This window comes from Dendrobium catenatum, unplaced genomic scaffold (assembly GCF_001605985.2).
Source record: "Dendrobium catenatum unplaced genomic scaffold, ASM160598v2 fragScaff_scaffold_283, whole genome shotgun sequence".
NCBI lineage: Eukaryota > Viridiplantae > Streptophyta > Magnoliopsida > Asparagales > Orchidaceae > Dendrobium > Dendrobium catenatum.
Genome location: NW_021318745.1, coordinates 326,208 through 345,289, shown reverse-complemented (window position 1 = coordinate 345,289; position 19,082 = coordinate 326,208).

Sequence of the window (19,082 nt, the reverse complement as noted above, 5' to 3'; positions counted from 1 at the left end):
GTGGTAACAAGCCGTTATTTCAATAAAGTTCATGGATGATAATTGGCTTATATATTTAATATATTACAAGATTTTTCAGTCCCTTCAAGGTACTTTTTCAGTAGTTATTTAAAATACATTGTTATTAGTAAAAAACATGGGTTTTTCCAGGATTAAATACTTTTTTTATAGTAACTTTAAGTTATTATCTCAGAGTTTTTTTATGTTCCAGGGTTTGGACATAAAATAGGGGCCCTGGGGCAGAGGGCTGTGGGGGAAAAGGTATGACCCTTTTCTTTTATCTTTTTGGCTTTTTTTTCCAGGGGCCCCAAAAAAAAAGATTAAAGGGCAAGGGCTGGATTAATTTGGGGGGATATTTCATAAACTTTCTAATTTTGTAAGTATAAGGTATATTTTATAGGTTCTTTGGAAGGGGGGCTTGATATTTTTTTCTTCTTTTGGTTAATATTTGTCTTTATTTATTCAAAAGGTTTTGTAAAAATAATACATTGCTACAATCTTCCATTTTAATCTGAGATACAAGGACCAAATATATGTATGCGCCCAAATTGTGTCGTGGGTATTTTTTAAGGTTGTAACAGAGAGAAGGCGGGATAAACACACACTGGTACTCGCGGAAACAGTTGGCATCACTCCATTATAATTCATTGTGATCTAGTGTTGTGACAGATCTAAAGGTTCTTAAGCTCAATTTCCTAGTGTTTGTTACAACCTATCCATTTTTGTTTACTCAACACAAGTGCTTATATATTTCCTCTCCTCATACAGCATTCTTGAGGAGCATCTTTAATAATTATTTCTGTCTACTTATTGTGCTATCTATTGTATTCTTGGTATTTCAATGACTCTAATTTATTGATTTTATTCAATCCACCCAAATTTATTAAAGAGGTTCTTTATGGACGCCATTTTCAAATTCTTAGGAGATTCCATTCTTTTTAGTTAGTGAAGTAATGATACTAAGCCTGTCGGTATCTGACACAAATCTAAGGCTGGCATAAATGATGGTTGATTGATTTGCTACAAACTACTCACATATATTTTTGTTGTTGTAATTATCAATTTCCCCCTCTCTCTTCTCTCCTCTGGTTTAGATAATAGACAAAGATGATAAGTGCCGGTGTGCAGAGATCAATAGTTTCTGGTTTATTCTATCGTTTATTAGAAGAACTTCGAACACCTAGATTGCCTCCAATCCTGCCATCATATTCAAGATATCACACAAAAACAACCAATATCAACAATATAGATTGCAACGTTAACTCTAGGAATTAATCAGCATAATATTTAAGCCTTTATCTCATTCACGTATTTGGATACGGGCTACTGATGATTTTAATGTTAACAATGTTAAAGTCAACATTTTCTCTTTTTAGATTTGCTTAGGTAGACAAGTGAATTTGTATAATCAGGAAAAGTGGATCAAAATAAAAAAATCCAAAAATGTATGTTCAAATTCAAGATTATTTAGACCTTTTTCGTATGGCCTGTTCTATGCGGGGAATAGTGCATTAGTATCTAATATTAATGTTGTCATTCATTTTGTAATATTATATGAGCTATATATATTTCAAAAGCGAGCGAGGACCAATTTTTTTTTTTTTGGCTCCCATTGGAGATTTGTGTGTGGCTATATATGCTTGCCGAGTCTAGCGGAACTGGTCATGGACACCCCTACCTATATTAAATGAAATAATTTTACACCGTCTCAATGCTACACATATTTTAAAAATTTAATATTAAATATTCATTTCTCATTTATGAGAGAGAACATTGAAAGAAAATTATTGCACGGGTTAGTGAACATCTCAGTGCTATCGCGGAAATATATTTTTAACCTACCAATCCCAGCTACCGAGTTACTTCTAAAGTGTTCCCCTATTTGTTTAAGTTCAAAAACCCAGATGGAGAGATGATGCCTTCTCCCTGTTGGTGTTCTGAACATATTGACAAGTAAAAAGATGTGGGTTCGCCCGTTACTTAATAGGCTACTACTTTCTTCTAAACACGATAAACATAATTAAGTAAGGGTTATTTTTGTTATTTGCGTGAAAGAGTGTTCTAATAATTAAAATGTCATGACAAAATGCCTGACGCAGGTTGTGTTCGTCTTATATATATACAACGAGGGTAGTCTCTGTTAAAAAAATAAATTTTAATTTTCATCTCCAATTGAGTAGAGACAAATAAAAGTGTGTAGGAGAAGATATTTGCCCTCGACGAGCAATTATCGAGCTCAATAAAATAAGTCCCTGCTATGGAGATTACTACTATTGATTTTTTATATATGTAACAAACAGAGAAATTATAAACGTGCGAAATCCAGACATAAACAACTTCTTCGTGGATCCGAATGCCAATCACTTGTAATAAAATCTGAAGTGGTGTATCTCTCTATTAAATGGTAGTGAGGGCAGAGAAAGCGGGATAGAAAAATTTACAGCAAGTTAATATATTCTGTTAGCAAGACATTCGTAACATCTGTTCGTTCTTTTTCAGCAACAACCTATATTGTGTGAGTCCGACGTTCAGCGCGCCTAGGCGTCAGGGAAAACATGGCTACGGTTATTTCCTAGTCAGGTACTACGGCTCGGGGTATTGCTTCTCTAGATAATCATTCTCTTGTCGAAAGGAATGTATCCGCTCAGTCTTAGGTTTATGAACGATTTGAGTGGCATGTGTGTGCATTAGTCATCCGCAATAGAATATTATAATTTCTTCCTCAGTTCATGTTGGAGACTGGTGAAATTGGATTAGCAAGCTAGAAGACTCTTTTTCACGGTATATTTAAAAATGTTATTTATCTTCAAAGGGGGAAAGCCCTAGATAAAAAAATTTGCGATGGAACCCCATATATCCAACGTAGATATAACGACCCATAAAAAAACTTCCAGCATGAAACAGATATTTATTATCATGATTTAAAGCATGATATAGCAGAGCTGGGGCCTTATATTGATCTTATGACCACACCACTCGAGAATTATCTCTTAATTCAGCTTGGATTCGAGCTGTAAGCAGATTTATGTGATATAAACGATTGGAAGGGGAATTAAAAATTCTGATTTACTATATACTGCACTTAAGTTCCTATTATTGAGACTCTTCCAAACTTAAAAAAAGTATTTAGAGGGAAGAGAGGTAAAGCAGGGAGATAAGACAACAGAATTAAGGCTTGTATAGAGAGCGCTAGAAGAAGAGAGAGAAAAATACAAAGACGGTGGAAAGGCAGTCAGAGTTATTAATAGGGCGAATCAAAAGCAGGAAAAACAAGTCGGATTACATAATACCGCTCCTGGTATGGCCATTGTATAACTATCCCAAGAATTTTAATTGATATCTGATAAAACAGAGATTATTGAAAGAGAACTAAATATAAAGAAAAAGTACTAGAGTATCTAAGCAAAAAAAGAACAACATCCTGAACACATAGTAACATTAAATATTCCTTATTGTCGCGAACATCAAAACAAAAAAGCAGAAGTACGCAAGAAACAAAAAGCAAGCAGACAGGGTGACGAAAGTTCAATAAGAAAGAAGCAAAAGCACCGCCCCTGATCAAACATATTACATATAGTCCCTACTAACCCTATATATTCTTTTTCTTGCTTTCTGCCATCATCAGATATCTCGCTCGGCGTATATTCATATGCGAATGGGTACTTGGCCTTATCATTCTTGCTTGAAAATTCCACCAAAAAGCCACAAGCCGAGAGAGTGTCGAGAAGAGAGGGTCGCATAGAGCCGGTGAGACTTGCCGGTAGCGCGCGGTGAAAAGGCCGAACCGGCCGGTCGATAGGTGTCGCTCATCGCACCGATTGTTCCCACAACTATTGCGAATTCGTTATTGTGATCATTCAGAAAATTCCATCCAAAGTCGGTTCCCTTGGCTTCTTGGTTGGTGCTTCATCTCATCGGTGTTTGTGTAAATTCTATCCTCCCATTACTAGTCCTGTGATCCTACCTCCTGAAGTTTCAGGGACCCTGTAACCCAAGCCTCTATGGATTGCTACATCTTATCGACTTTTCGCAAGATAGGCAATGGGTCGAACTAGTAGCTATGTTGGTTAGGGATAGAGAGTCAAACCCTCATTTTTGTATATTGAAAAGGGGGTGGTGTTGAGAGAGTGATAAGCTTAATATGATGGTGACATGAAGTAAATTATGAACCAGGTGGTTAACGCGCAAGTGGAAACGGAGGATTATACAGTAGCTGCCATAATAATATAATAGAAAGGTAGTGATAATTTGGAAATTAAACAGGAGTAAAATTTTATAACCATAAATCATAAAAGTGTCTTAAGGTATTTAGTCAAATTTTAAATTTATTAAAATATACAGATTAATTATAATTTAGGGAGGAAAAAAAACTAAGGGGATCATATTGTAGGTGGTTGGTGCCCATAATTCTCGAGAAGAAATCATAAAATTCAAATTCACTCATTTGTCAATGCTACATTTGCACACGTGCTATTAATAATAATAGTAAGTCTATCACGGGAGTTGAGAATACTTTTCATAAAAATTAAAAATAAATTCATTTAATTCTTATTCCAATAATTTTTATGGGCAAATCACTAATTTAAAATACGATCTATAAATAATAGCTAATATCTTATATATGTTTGTGACGCGAGTAGCTTCTCGCATGCAATCTATGTCGAGGCTAATCAGTTATAACCTGAGCGGGCTCTCGGTGAAATTTTCCGACTAACCCTCGCCTCTAAGTAGCGCAGTGAAAAGCCTCTCCCTTGGTGCTAAGATTGACGTCGCGGCCTTCAGGGGCAGGGGAGGGGCCTGGTTTTGATACATGGAGCCGTTTTCTTCATTGGCCTCCAGCCAGTTCACGTTTCTCTGTGTCGCGGGAACACACTTGATTTCTACAGAGAAATTAAAGACCCTTGGACCCGATTGATCAAATGTGCGACTCATAATGTCAGTGTACAAGTCTAGCGAATCCCTATTGTGGTGAGTCATCTGTGGGCCTGCGATCAATTGCTACTTTATTATTTTTTATTTTGTTTTTGTATGGGTTTTTTCCACCATAGAGTTGGCAAAGTATGCTATTACAAAAGAGAACAAAAGATGAAGAGAAGAATTTAACTGATCGAGCAATATGTTCAACAGCAAATAGTTTCCAGGACACTCAAATATCCTTGCATTCAGAAGAGACGGGATGAAAGTTAGAGAGAGAGAGAGGACCTACATCTCTCCCGGTCAGAAAGAAGTTGGGAATGCGAAAGAAGAGAGATCTATGCGGCTACTTCAAATGAAGGAGTATGCGGGCGAGGGGGTTAAGTAACAGCAACGTGTGTATTCAGGATTTCCTATTCAGGATAAGTGGTGTGGAAGAAGATCACGCGTGTATTAAGGGTGCGGTGTAGAGAGAAATGAGAGGTTGCTGCGCTCTCTTGACCAGCGGAACGGGGCAGTTCTTCAGTCAAGAGGCCGAAAGTTATGTAAAAATGATAACATAGTTATCTCCCTTCATATAATCAGTCCTTTAAGTTCAGTTTCCAATCTGGAGTAACTATTCAGAGCGTAGACTAGCATTCCAATTCTAGTTTGTATCATTACGAACTTTACTTTATCCAAATGTCCCTTAAATCGTGCGGGCTTTCTAATGCAAGAGTAGACTTTTCCTTTATGTGTAATCCCCTCTGCATGGACCACCGTGCCATTATAACCAACTGAGCATGCTAGAGATCCGGAGGGCTGTATGATGTCAATTCAACATTTAAGACACTCTTAGAACCACAATACTAGATGGTGGGGGATGCCAAGTAGTACGGGACTCCATTATGGAAGGTAAACATTCCCAGATTAACTGAGAGGAATGGAGCACTTAGTTAACAAAGTGGCATATGCTCAAAATACCTCCACATTTGCAGCTAAGAAATCACCAGAAAACAGTGTGAAGTCCGGGGAATCTGACAATGCTACTGTCATTTCTGCGGTTACAAGAGCGGAGCGTAAATAAAACATCTGAACCGGTCTCAAGGGTAAAAGTACCTAACAGGTATCAGTGTTCTTTATACACGTGAGGAAATGACAATATATTCAGAATGATGGAAGAGCATCAATCATTCCCCCAGCAGTTATGCTAAAGAGATAATGGAGATCTTGTTATCAATCTACAGCAAAGCTCTCACTTTATTTTCAAAACATCTAACAGTTAGAGACTATAACAACGAAATAAGATATGTTCAACTGGTTCGGGTATCCAAGGCAAACCAATAAGCACAAGGAGATCATTTAGTAGTTAGCCTTCTGTAGTTTTTCAAAAAAAATACCCATATCGTTGGAAATTGTTGTCAGAAGGCTCTCTTACAAATCGAACGCGAACTCAAAAAAAAGGTCAAACCCTTGGACAAACGCAGTTAGCAACTTATAGACCAAATAGCGAAGCCAATTGAGTCTTTGCATCCATTTTATAGTGTATTTCTGTATTAATATTCGGAGGCCCGGAGCTTTCTTCAAGAAGGCACTCATCGTGCCCAAACCACAGGACCCTTGATTCTCGCCGCCCGGCGTGGGAAGAGTGGACGTTGGGGGTGAAGGAGGGAACTCGCCATACTCAAACATATTCAGTCATTACATGGAATGATACCGAAGTGTGTTAACAATTGAGTTCTTGCACCAACCACGGGAACTACTATGGATTGTACAAAGGGCTTCAGATACGCTTTTCCGTCGGGTTGGGAGTTCAAGAGATATTAATTCGCATAATAATAAAGACCGTCCTTAAGAAATATACCGAGTGGGTGGCGAGATGCTGCACGAGTATCCTTAATCCAAACAGCATCCACAAATCTGCTCTTTTGCACCTCTCGGGCCATTATGTCTAAATCCCTCCGTTGTCTATGAAGCCAATGTTATCCCATACTGTTTAATGTTTTAAGCAGCGCCACCGGATGTGGGCGCCAACTTTTTCTCCATCTTCTAATGACTAGCGCTTGAAGCGGACCCATTGACCCAAGCTGCGGATGCGGAGCTAATAAGGATCTTCGCCAACGGCACGAAATGTCGGGCACATCACCTTTGTCCTACCTTTTATCCATCTCTCCAAAAATAGGTGCTGACACTCTTGTTTGTTAGGCAGTGAAGCCCATTGTCGCCCTCCCCAAGGGCCCGGGCGTCCCATTGAACAAACAGAGCCCAGAGGAAGGATATTTAGACTAAAAATCTCCAGAGGAGGCGGTAGAGGCAGGTCACGCGTTACAAGGGCTCCAACTCTTCTCAAGCGCCGGAGGAACCTTTGCGATACCCAGTCCTCCACGGTTTCTCGGTGGCGACAGTTCATCGCCAAGCGATGTAATGTAGTCTGTTTCCTTATTCTATGCCAATGAAGTCGCGGCAGATTGCGGGTCCAAATCATAAAGAATTTCTTGTGGGGATAAAGAGTTGAGTAGAGACAAAGGTAGAAGCGATAGGCCAGTGATTGATTTTGCTAGAATTATTCTACCAAGCCAGTAGAGAGGAACCGAGCTCCCCAAGAGTTGAGTTATCTAAAGCATGATCAATGACAAATGAAAGTCATTCTTAGTCAGCCTTCCAAAGCAATTTTAAATGCCAAGATAGTGAATTCCAAGTCAAAGTCATTCCTTTCTTCATTGCTCATTAAAAAAAGTACCACAAAAAATTAAGAATCTTAAGGAATTCTTAAGACATGTAATGGAGGTTGATCAATAAATGAAAGGGGGCATATTGGTGAATATTTTGTGGAAAACATTTGATGATGTATTGATGTGGATTCATGTTTTAGGGGTTAAGTGATTAGCAAGAGCGATTGGAAGAATACATAATGGAATCATTTAGGGATTAGGACGTGAAAAGATGCGAAATTTTGGTGATGAGATAATTTCAAATAGTCCCATCTAGATAAGAGGCGGATTGGGATTTCAGGAAAGCCAATGAGATCTACAAATCTATCCAAACATCGTCAAAAAGAAACATATGACAATATAGAGGATACGAGATCTTGTCGGGGATAAGACAGGTGTTCAGATCAAAACAGCACGAAATCAAGTTGCTAGACATGTGATAGAGAGGAGCATAACAAACACTGATGTTGATGACAACAAGAGTATCATGTTAGAACCGCATACAAACAAAATTGATAAATGATTGTTAGAGATAATTAGACAACTTAGAGCTTTCTCTAAAAACCTTCAGTAGTACACTCAGGAAAGAAAAGATGAGTAGTTAAAATATCAGAAAATTTCAGAAAAAAAAAAAAAAAATCCGGGAAGAAAAAGAGGAGATTATAGCTCAATTAACTAACTATATGCCCTAATTCTTCCCTAATTGAAGATATTAGATCATTACAAATATTTTTTTACCTTAAAACACTTACTAACAAAAACAATTATCTATGATTATAACTCATAATGTCTTCATTTGCTCTAGCCGACTAATGGGAATAGCGTTTTAGATCTGCTTGGATTTGAATACATGTAGTTAAAGTCGAGCTGTATTCCCAAAGTGATTTTGTCTTATATTAGTTGAAGTTTGTGGACTTTTCTTTTGTTTATTGGTGGCTGATTCAGCCTGACAATCCCAATAAGAAGGTTACAAAAGTGTGCGATTAGTTTAGAAAAATAGGCTCACAGAATATTCTTATTAAATTTTGTTCATTAAAATTAAAATTAAATTATTATATTATATTTATTTTATATTTTTTAAAAGAAAAATAAGGTGTAAATAGATATTAGTTTTATTTATGTGGTTTTTTTAATTTTAATAGTAATTATTAAGCTATTAGTTATTTTAAATATAATAAATATTTCTTACACCAGCAATCCTTTTTTTTTAAATCCAGAAGAAAATAACTTATCAAATTGTCATTAAATCAAAGCTATTTACTAATAAAATTAACACAAATTTCCACAATTTGAAAAAAAAAAAAAAATCTCTCCCATTTTTTTTATACTCAACCGACCAAACGTGGAAGGTCTTTCAATTCAAAATAACTATGTTATTTCATTTAAAACAGAGTCTAAAGCTCCAAAGTTAAGAAATTAAGAATATTACCTTTTTGCACTTTATTTGCTTCTTTTTGTTTTCTTAGTTTGATCCTCCATTCTTTTTTCGTTATCCCTATTTCTTTTTTCCTTTACGCCTTTTTTTTTAATGGCCATGAAGTATAATTTAGATTTCGTTTGGAATATTTTATTCAATGTTTTTGAATCAGAATTTTTTAGTATAAAAATTTAATTTTATATAAAAAAAACTATTTTAAAAAAATAATATTTTTGTCAGATTAAAAAAACGCATTAAAATATTAAGAAAACCATTTTAAAGGATTGCTTTAGTGTTGGATGTATTATTCATAGATGTCGATATTGTTGTAAATTGATATATAAGAATTTGAAAAACAATATATATATTCGAGTGAGTTGTGGAGAGTTATGCTTTCGTTTGAGACAGATTCTTATTATATTCTAAAGTAATTTTTTTAATAAAAAAAAATTTGAATTAGAAATTTTTACTAAAATATTGCTTTATAAAATATAAAAAAAAGTACCCCAAATAAAACCTAGAGAAAAAGATTTAGAGTTTGTAAATAAAAATCACAAGTAACATGAAGCAAAAAGATTAAGAGTGTTCATTTTCATCATTTATTTGTTATATGAGCGATGGCGTGTAGGATGTTATGCAGGATCTGCTAAATCTTGAAAAAGGAAAAAATTAAAACTCATGCTGCCAATTATATATCGATTATTCCTTACGATCCACCTGCTCTTGGCTGAATTTTATTAGGTTCGACACCTGATGTACTCTACATTCGACGTCAAATAAAAATATCAGCAACGTGCTCTTACTCCTTTACCGTTGCGGCCGATGACCTGACCAGAACGGAAACCCGAGTATGCTAGGTTCGTGTATTGTAGTATTGCTCGGTATTGCTAGGTAATTGTTTGACAATAATGAGAAATAGTACCGCTATTCAAGAGCGAATACCGAGCAGATACCTAGCAATATTGAGTTAATACCTAGCAAAACGCGGGGTAGGATTGCTCGGTATTGGTCGTTGACGGAATGATATTTCTCGTTACCGAGCAATATATCAAAACCTAGCATACTTGTCTGTTACAAATCAGCTAATAATAACAATATATTTGGTTCCGATCTGGGTCGGTCGTCGGTGCGGTAAAGAGTAAAGCACGTTGCGAACATTTATTGGAGTCCAGATTGTAGAGCTACGTCAGTGTGTCTGACCTAATAAAAATCTCTCGGCTGAGACACCAACTAAGCCTTCATTTGGGATTAATTTTTTTTAATTACAAATTTTTTAACTAAAAATTTTATACTAAAAATTAGCTAGAAGAGCAATAAAAAAAAACGTGTCCCAAATAAAAACCCAAGTTCCCTAAGAAAAAAATTTGAGTCCCAAAAACCATTTCTAAAGTATTTTTTCTTTTTCAGTAATCTTATCTCAACAAGTTCAGAGTATATATAAGCTAACTCTTATCTACTATTAGATGGCTTTACCTCTAAGATATAAAATTGTCATCTCTGAACTGTGTCCAAAAAGCGAGTGAAATACCGTGTGTAGGCATTAGTTTAGAATTCCCAAGATGTTTTTATATGTGTTCAATTCTATTAGTTATCTTGTTGTGTGTTATAGTAAAAGTTTTATATGGTATCAGAGCTTATCAGCTTCACCACTCATTGTATTTATTCATTACAAAATGAACAGCCTCCGACATGGCAGCTCCATTGGAGTCAACGGGGAAACTAAGCAGTTCTAGTTCTTTGTGCTGAGCATTCACATTTCTAACTCAATTAATGGTCCTTGATGGAAGGGAAATTTAGGTTTCGGACACCGACGACGTCGGAGACTAATTACAAAATACGTCACATCAACCTACTACTTGATCACATCAACCTCTGGTAATCCGGAGGCTTCACATTCCAACCTCAAGTAATGGTCTTCTAATTGATCTCAGCATTTTTGGATTCGGTCTAGGTTTTTTCTCTCACGAACCGGCCCAAGCGTCTGCCCTCCACCTACGTAGAAATCGAGTTGAGCCAAGTCTTTCCTTGCAGCAAACCATGCGAGCAAGCCCCCTGATCCTTTCTCTCTCTAGCAGATTTCTCTCTAATCGCATGAATCAAGCGATTCGTTGCCTCTTAAAAGTTTTCCCGCTCATCTCGTGCGCCTTCTTCATCTCAATATTAGAAAAGGGTTGGATAGGGCATTCAATACTCTCCAATTCTCTTAACCTCTCTTACCAACCACCAAATCTCATATATCTATCTCTCTTAGCTATCGATGGATTTTCTTTCCTTTCAATAGCCCGCCATTTACAGGAATTCTCAGCCTTCCGTCTCTTTGACACCAACTTTGCAACGAGGCAATTGAGCAATCCTCATTTGCAACAAATATATTTCTCCTCTTCTTCTATTGTATGTAACTGTTATTTATTTTGGGATAAACATACCTTTCTTTTTTAGGGGCATTATTCTGGTAAACCTTTGGATATTAGGGTGAAGGTCATGTTTCTATAAATTCTTTTATTTTACGCATATAGATTATTCTTGATTTTCCTAGGTTATGAATGATTTGGATGTTAATGAATTTTGTGTAGGTGGTCATGCTTATGTAGAGCTATAAAAGAGGGCAAACTAAATTGTGATTAAAAAATTTTATATAGTTACTCTAATTGCTAAGCCCTCTAAAATTAGAAGCACGGTCAAGTGAATGTGTTGGCTCAAAAGTGAGCAATAAAACATATATAAATGCTTGGGATGATTTTTGTGATTTTATATAAATTGCTTAGGATAACTTACAGGTTATATTGAGTCTTTTAATTTTTCCTAAAAGTAAACTTAAAAGGTGTTATGAAAGTTAATTAAAGTGAAATATTTAACATCTAATTGGAATCCAAAGAGGAATGTTGCATCCCTAAATGGAGTGTTCCTTCCATTTGAAGATTCAAATTTGGATAATTTAAGATCCAAGAGAAAGGAAACACAACTTTCGGGATTTGTTTTCATTAGGATGTCCAGACTTGATGGATCTAGGGAATTCAAAGAATGGATATGAAGAAATGAACACTAAAATATTCTTCTTTAACATGCGTCATCAGTATGATACTATGTGGTGTTGTTAGTGGAGTTCGTTCACTTTTAATTTCAGTAAACTTTAGTTTGTATATTAAGTGACACTTACCACATGTTCTATTACTTAAATTTGATTTGGGCTTTATGAGTTTTTCTTTACATTTCTTATATATTAGAAATTGTCTGCTTTTATAGGTATGTTTCTTGCACGCTCCTATTTTAGTCTATATTTTGTTAGGCTATTAAGAATAAAAAAATGTTATATTTATAATTAAATAAAAAGAATCAGGCTCACATAAAAAGATAATACTCCTAAAAAGTAAGATCGAAAATGCCAGGAGTTTTTCATGCATCCATCTTTGTCTTCTCTCCTTACTAGGAACCTTCTCACGTAGGGTTCGTGGCAGACTGCCTGATCTTTGATGGTGCAGTTTTTTTCTAGGGAATGACGTGCTCTTATGCCTATTTTTAAAGTTTATAATATATCATTTTTGCATATAAAGTCAATTTACATGAATCCCATTAAAAACAAATGAAAAATTAATTAAACTTTGACTGTATCATGCATAGTCATACCACTAATAATTAAAGGAGCTACTTAGGAAATTCTCTAGATGTCAGGTCCAAAATTCCAAAAACTTAAACAATAAGACTACCCATCTTTCATGAGATCAAAATTATGAATTTAAAGCGCCTAGGTAGATTAGTTGGATTTCTAATGCTAGTCGATGTAATTTCAAAGTACATTAGTTAGGTTTGGGTATTTACTATGTGATAACCTAGTTTACATTTAGGTTCCAAGGTAGACCCAAAATCTTAAGTCTCCAATATAAAAAATTTAGTCTCAAATTTCTAATAAAATATCAACTTAAAATGAATTTTCTCTTCTCCAACATTTCAGAGCCAAACATAGGATATGCCTCACATGGTTTTTAGAATCCCAATGTGCTCCCTACCTTCCATTCCTTAGCCTCCAAAAATAAGTGTTTCAAATTTAATTTGATCCCAATTCAAATTTGAAAAGCATCTTGCCCTTCATATCACTTCTTGAAAGAATCAAATAAAATTTCTATAAATTTTCTAATCGAGAGTATTAATAGGAAACTTAACCATTCCATGATGTAATGAACTATAAAGCCTTGCTTTTGTAGGAGATTTAAGACCCTAGATAAAAAAACCCCATTCTATTTTAGCTCCTAAATAGGATGGGATAAATTATTCTTTTCGAAAAAAATAAAATTAGATACAATCATTATTGTCATATTCAAATGATTACTAAAAGATGATGTTTTTTTCTTTGAAAAAATCTATCATTTATCATTATAACCTTGATTGTGAAATTAATGATAATACATCTAGATTATCATAACTAAATATATGATTGAACATCAATACAACCTTTAGGGATCATATGCAATTAGTTCTTGAATTTGATTATGATAATCTGGATGAAATTTATAATATATGTAATCTAAACCCATTAGAGAATGGTATTCTCACCTCATTAGGTGATATACTATTTATAATAATGTTTTCAATTCCAAAATTAAAAAATTTGAAATTCTAAACTAAATTTTTTCAAAAAATATAATCCAATTGATTGCATCCCTCCAAAAGTTGCAAACAACGACATTGTGGTATAACACTTTAGAACTTGATATAACATGCTTTTGACTTTCCCATTGCTACGATACTCAACATATATGAGTATGTTGAGGGGTTTGAAGCGACCGCCACCATTACATTTTGATATCTCAAATAATTGTGCTTGAATTGATACTGTGGTGCTCGAGATTGTGATGTGGCACTTTATTTAAATTAAAAACTTGAGAACTTAAAGTTGCAGCACTGTATGGTCAACAATGTGACACTATGGGGTTGATTTAGCACTGTGACGCTCGGGGAGCCAACGCTATGGCACATGTACTGATTTTTTTATATATATTTTGCACACAAGGTAGAGTATACCACACATTTCAAATCATCCATGGAGCAAAAATCTTACATAACCAAAGAAACTTATAGTCACAAACATGAACATCATTCACACACAATCAATTCTAATTCACATAGATGAATAAAAATCATGAATTAGCATGCACATATCAATATGGCAATATAGATTTTGGTTGCCTCCCAATGAGCACTAAATTTAGTCTTCAACTAGACTATGCTAAGCACTATTCAAGATGAGCCAATGCTATGATACTCGTAGATCAGTCTATATCCCCACCCTTATAAGGCTTTAGTCTATAACCATTAACATTAAATGAATGGCCAATCTTCTCATATTTAATTTCTATACCTTCATGAAGATAAACATGATAGTGAATGGAAATCATCACATAGACATTATCTTTCTAGAAAAAAAAATCTTAATCTAGAATTATACAGTAATACCTCTTGTTCAGGTGTAAATTCTTTCTTAATGATCCTATGGTCATGCCATTTCTTACATAGCTCTTTATAAAGCTTTGCATTTTCATAGACATCGAATCTAAATTCCATAAGTTCATTCATCTTATTAGTCTATTTTCCTTAACATTCTTAAGATTTAAATTTAATTTCTTTATAGCCCAAAAACCCTTATATTCTAATACTATTGGAAAGTGACAAGCTTTCCTAAAAACTAATCTATAAGGAAACATTCCAATAGGAGTCCTAAATGTAATCTTGTAAGCCCATAAAGCATCATCTAATATAATAGATCAGCCCTTCCTATTTGGGTTTATAGTTTTTTTTTAAGATTTTATTAATCTCCTTATTACTAATTTCAGCTTGATCACAAGTCTAAGGGTGATAAAATATTTTTTAATGCTTAATATCTCAGTTAGAAATTAGGTTTCCTACGCTTCTATTACAAATATCTCCATTACTAATACATCTAAAAAAAAATTCTCCTTAAGAATTTTATAACAACATGGGCATCACTCCTATGAAAAGCTAAAACTTTTATCCATCTAAATAAATAGTCAACAACTATCAAAATATATTGATTACTAAATGACTAAATAAATGTTCTATAAAGTTTAAAACCTAAACATCAAATATCTCAACTTCTAACATAAAATTCATGGACGTTTCATCACATTTTGCAATGTTACTTATCTTTTAACACCTATCATTTTTTTTTTTTAATATATTTAGTAAAATTCACAAATAGGGTGGGCCAATATGATCCAGAGTGCATATAAGGGTGTCAATATTTCAAATGACCCGAAAAATTGACCCAAACCACACCCAAAAAAATAGATTTAGGGTCAAACCCTTGGGTTCAAGTTCCAGGTTTCAACCCATCTTAAAAAATTGATTGGATTTTGATCAACCTGCTAACACAAATTTGACCCGGATTAAACCACCAATCATCCGTGTCATTGCGTCAAGTCTCATGTCTAAGCACCACAACCGCATTGTGTCAGCTCAGCCCATCTCACCGTGTCAAGATGAAGCCCATTAATCTGTCAGCTAGTTGTGTCACGTCAGCTCAACAGTTAGCATGTCAACAATTCGCATGCCGCCCTCAGTTGAAGGTTGCCGTAACTTGCTGCCTTGCCGATACCTGGAGGATCAAGCCTCTGCCATCTGCAGCCTCCTCTTTGAAAAATAGACTTTACCGTCGCTGCCATCCTCCATCCACTCCACCATCACCGCCTCCACTATCTGTAGCTCTATCGTCGCATCTTCTATCACCGCAACCTCTGTCATCCGCTAAAGCCCACCGTCAACAAAGGTTGAAGATAAGATTGTGACCCAGGTTGGCATGTCATGTAGGGTTGACCTAATCCAAAGTGGGTCAAATTTGGTTCTAAAAAAGTGACCCGTTTGCAAAAAAAGGTCAGGTTCAAGTTGACTCGTTTACGGCTGTGTCAAATTAGGTTAGACCCAAACCCGGCCCGTTGACCTGAATTGACACTCCTAATTGTATAATCTCATATGTAGTTTTATATCCTCCAAAATACTCGCTATAATTAGATTGATGACACTAGCTAATAATCTTTTGAGTTTCTTCTGAAGGGACACACCTTATAGTGATTTTATCACTACACATCCTAAAAAGATATGGATCATCCCAAAATTAATACCTAGCATCATGAAACAGTTTGCGCTTTTGGTGCTATGACACATGAACTAGTATAATACCATTAACACTGTAGTTGACAATGTCAACATAACAAAATACATCAATGCCATAATGTAGAGTAAATGACTTCTCATTAGTAAAGAACTCATTAATTTCAAAATCATTATATATAGAGTCCTCACTCTCTAATCTAGATAAATAATCAACAACCTAATTCAGAGTATTTTCTATCTAAAATTTTTACATCAAATTTCTATAGCAGTAACATCCATCTAATTAATCTTTGTTTAAGTCCTTTTTTAGTTAATATCTATTTAATCAGTGATCAATGCAAATAATAACTTTGGTGCCATTTAAATATGATCAAAATTTATCAAATGTGGAGACTAGTGCTAACAATTCTTTCTCAGCTATGATATAATTAATTTATGCACTATTCAATGTTTTACTATCATAATATATAGTGTGAAATTTCTTATCCCCTCTCTGCCCTTAATTTATTTTAATGGCATAGTCAGTACATTACACTTCTATTCAAAATTTAAAGATCAATAAGATGAAAGATGAATGTAATAGCTAATCTCTTCTTAAGTTTTCCAAATGCAGTTAAACAATCAGAGTTCAATTCAAATGGTGCATCCTTCTCAATTAAATGACATAGGGGTTTCATACTTTTATGGAAAATTATAAATCTTTTATAAAAATCGGCATGACCTATAAAATTTTGGACTTCCTTTACAAAAGTATAAGGTAGAAAAATCTTAATCACCTGGATCTTCACCTTATCGACATCTATACCCTTTTTAAAGATTTTATGTTCAAGTATAATGCGTTCCTTAAGCATATACTAGCTTTCTCAATTGGGAATAAGGTTAGTTTCCTCACATCTCTTCAAAACAAGTTATGAAATATCTAAATAAACATCAAATATTGTTCCAAGGATAAAAAAAAGATTATCCATAAAAATTTTAATGCCCTGCTCTATGAAATCCGAGAAGATAGGCATCATGCATCATTAGAATGTTGCAATGGCATTATGCAATCCAAAGGACATTCTTCTAAACAAAAAAGTTTCACAGGGACTTGTAAAGGTTATCTTATATTGATTTTCAAGGGTAATAAGAATTTTATGCTATCCTTAATAGCTATCTAAAAAACAATAAAAAGGGTGCCCTGTTAACCTATCATGCATTTTATCTATAAAGGGAAACTAAAAAAGGTCCTTCCTAGTGGCCTTGTTGAGTTTCCTATAATAAATATAAATCCTCCACCCAATTACAATTCTAGCCAGGATAATTTCTTTCTTCTCATTTGTGACTACACTTAACTCTCCTTTCTTATAAAACACAACGAATTAGGCTGACCCAATCACTATAAAATATAGGATAAATGATTCCTACATCCAACTTTCCCATTATCTCAGTAGTTTAGTTTTCGATTTTTTGTTCATGTAATTAGGTCCATAGGATGATAACTAACTATGGCTATTTATATGTGTCACTGTAATGAATTCTGTAGAGAAGCTGATTTTTCATATAATGAGAACTCTTTTGCTTGAACTTCTTCTGTTTTACTCAAGTGTTGTCATCTACTAGCATTGATCAAAGCCACATCGATTGACTGAAAGGCTTTAGGATGCTTACACAATTTCCACAGTAGATCTTCTTATAGTTTACCCAAATAAACTCAAGGTAAACTTTTTAAGTCATTGATATGTCTAAAACATAAGAGTATTCATCATTCATATTTGATAATATACAATATCCAAAAAGTAGACTTTCATACCGAAATTCATTTTATGACAATTTATCACAAACATGAGCTATCTTCCATACCTAAACTACCGGTTTAAACCCCTGGCAGAAGAAATCTATAGCAGCGATTTTAAAACCACTGCAATCAAGCACCGCAGAAATCAAATTTTTTTGGTAGTGTAGGACTGAAGCGTTTGCGCCCTTCTCCCATTTTCTCCCTTTCGCGTTGCTTCCTCTGCTCCTTCGTCGACGTTCGACCTCGCTCCTTGGACGAATCTCCCCTCCTATGGGATCGGAAGTTGCAACATTTTGATTGGACAAAATAAAGGGAGCTCGCTGCTTCCTCGGCCCCTCCACAGCAGTTCAACTCAGTTACCTCGATGACTTTCCCTTCTTGCCGGATCGGAAGCAACAATGGAAGCTCGCCGTTGTGAAGGGAACTTTCTCCGTTTCACGTGCTTCTCTGACGGCTTTCCCTTCCTATCTGACCGAAAGTTACGACATTTTTAATCGGAAGAAATAGTATGAGCTCACTGGGAAGGTAACTTACCCCCTTCTGCACTCTGCTTCAACCAAATCCCGTAGATCAACCAAGTCAAAAGGGAGAGGGAGGGTTTATCTAAACCTTATTTTTAATTAATTAATTAATATTAATTATGCTAATTAAATAATCATTTTTAATTATAATTAATTATAGTTAAATATTAGTATTTATTATTAATTATATTTAACGGTTAATTATCATTAATTACTATTAATTATTATTGATTATAATTAGGATAAATGATTATGACCCGGCGGTTTTGCCTCCAAATGACACCGTAGGATAAATGGTTATGACCCGGGGCCCTATGAACCTAGTGGTTTTGCCGCCAAATTGCACCACAAAATACTGATTATAGCCAAAGCCAATTCGTTCTTTAATGGAATCAAATCCTTGATATATGCATCAATAGGATATGATCGATAGTGCACAAGGCCCTCTGTTAGCTAAGGTCGATTCAAATTTTGTTACCTTATATAAATATCCACCTAGGTCTATAAGGTCCCCTTGGTCTAAGAACCTTATGGCTGCCGACAAGAATCCTTTTCTCAGGTTGGGTTAACTACCTCCTCTAACTAAGTAGACCATGGATCATAATGGCCCGGGACAACGGAACCATGGGATCTTGATCGGG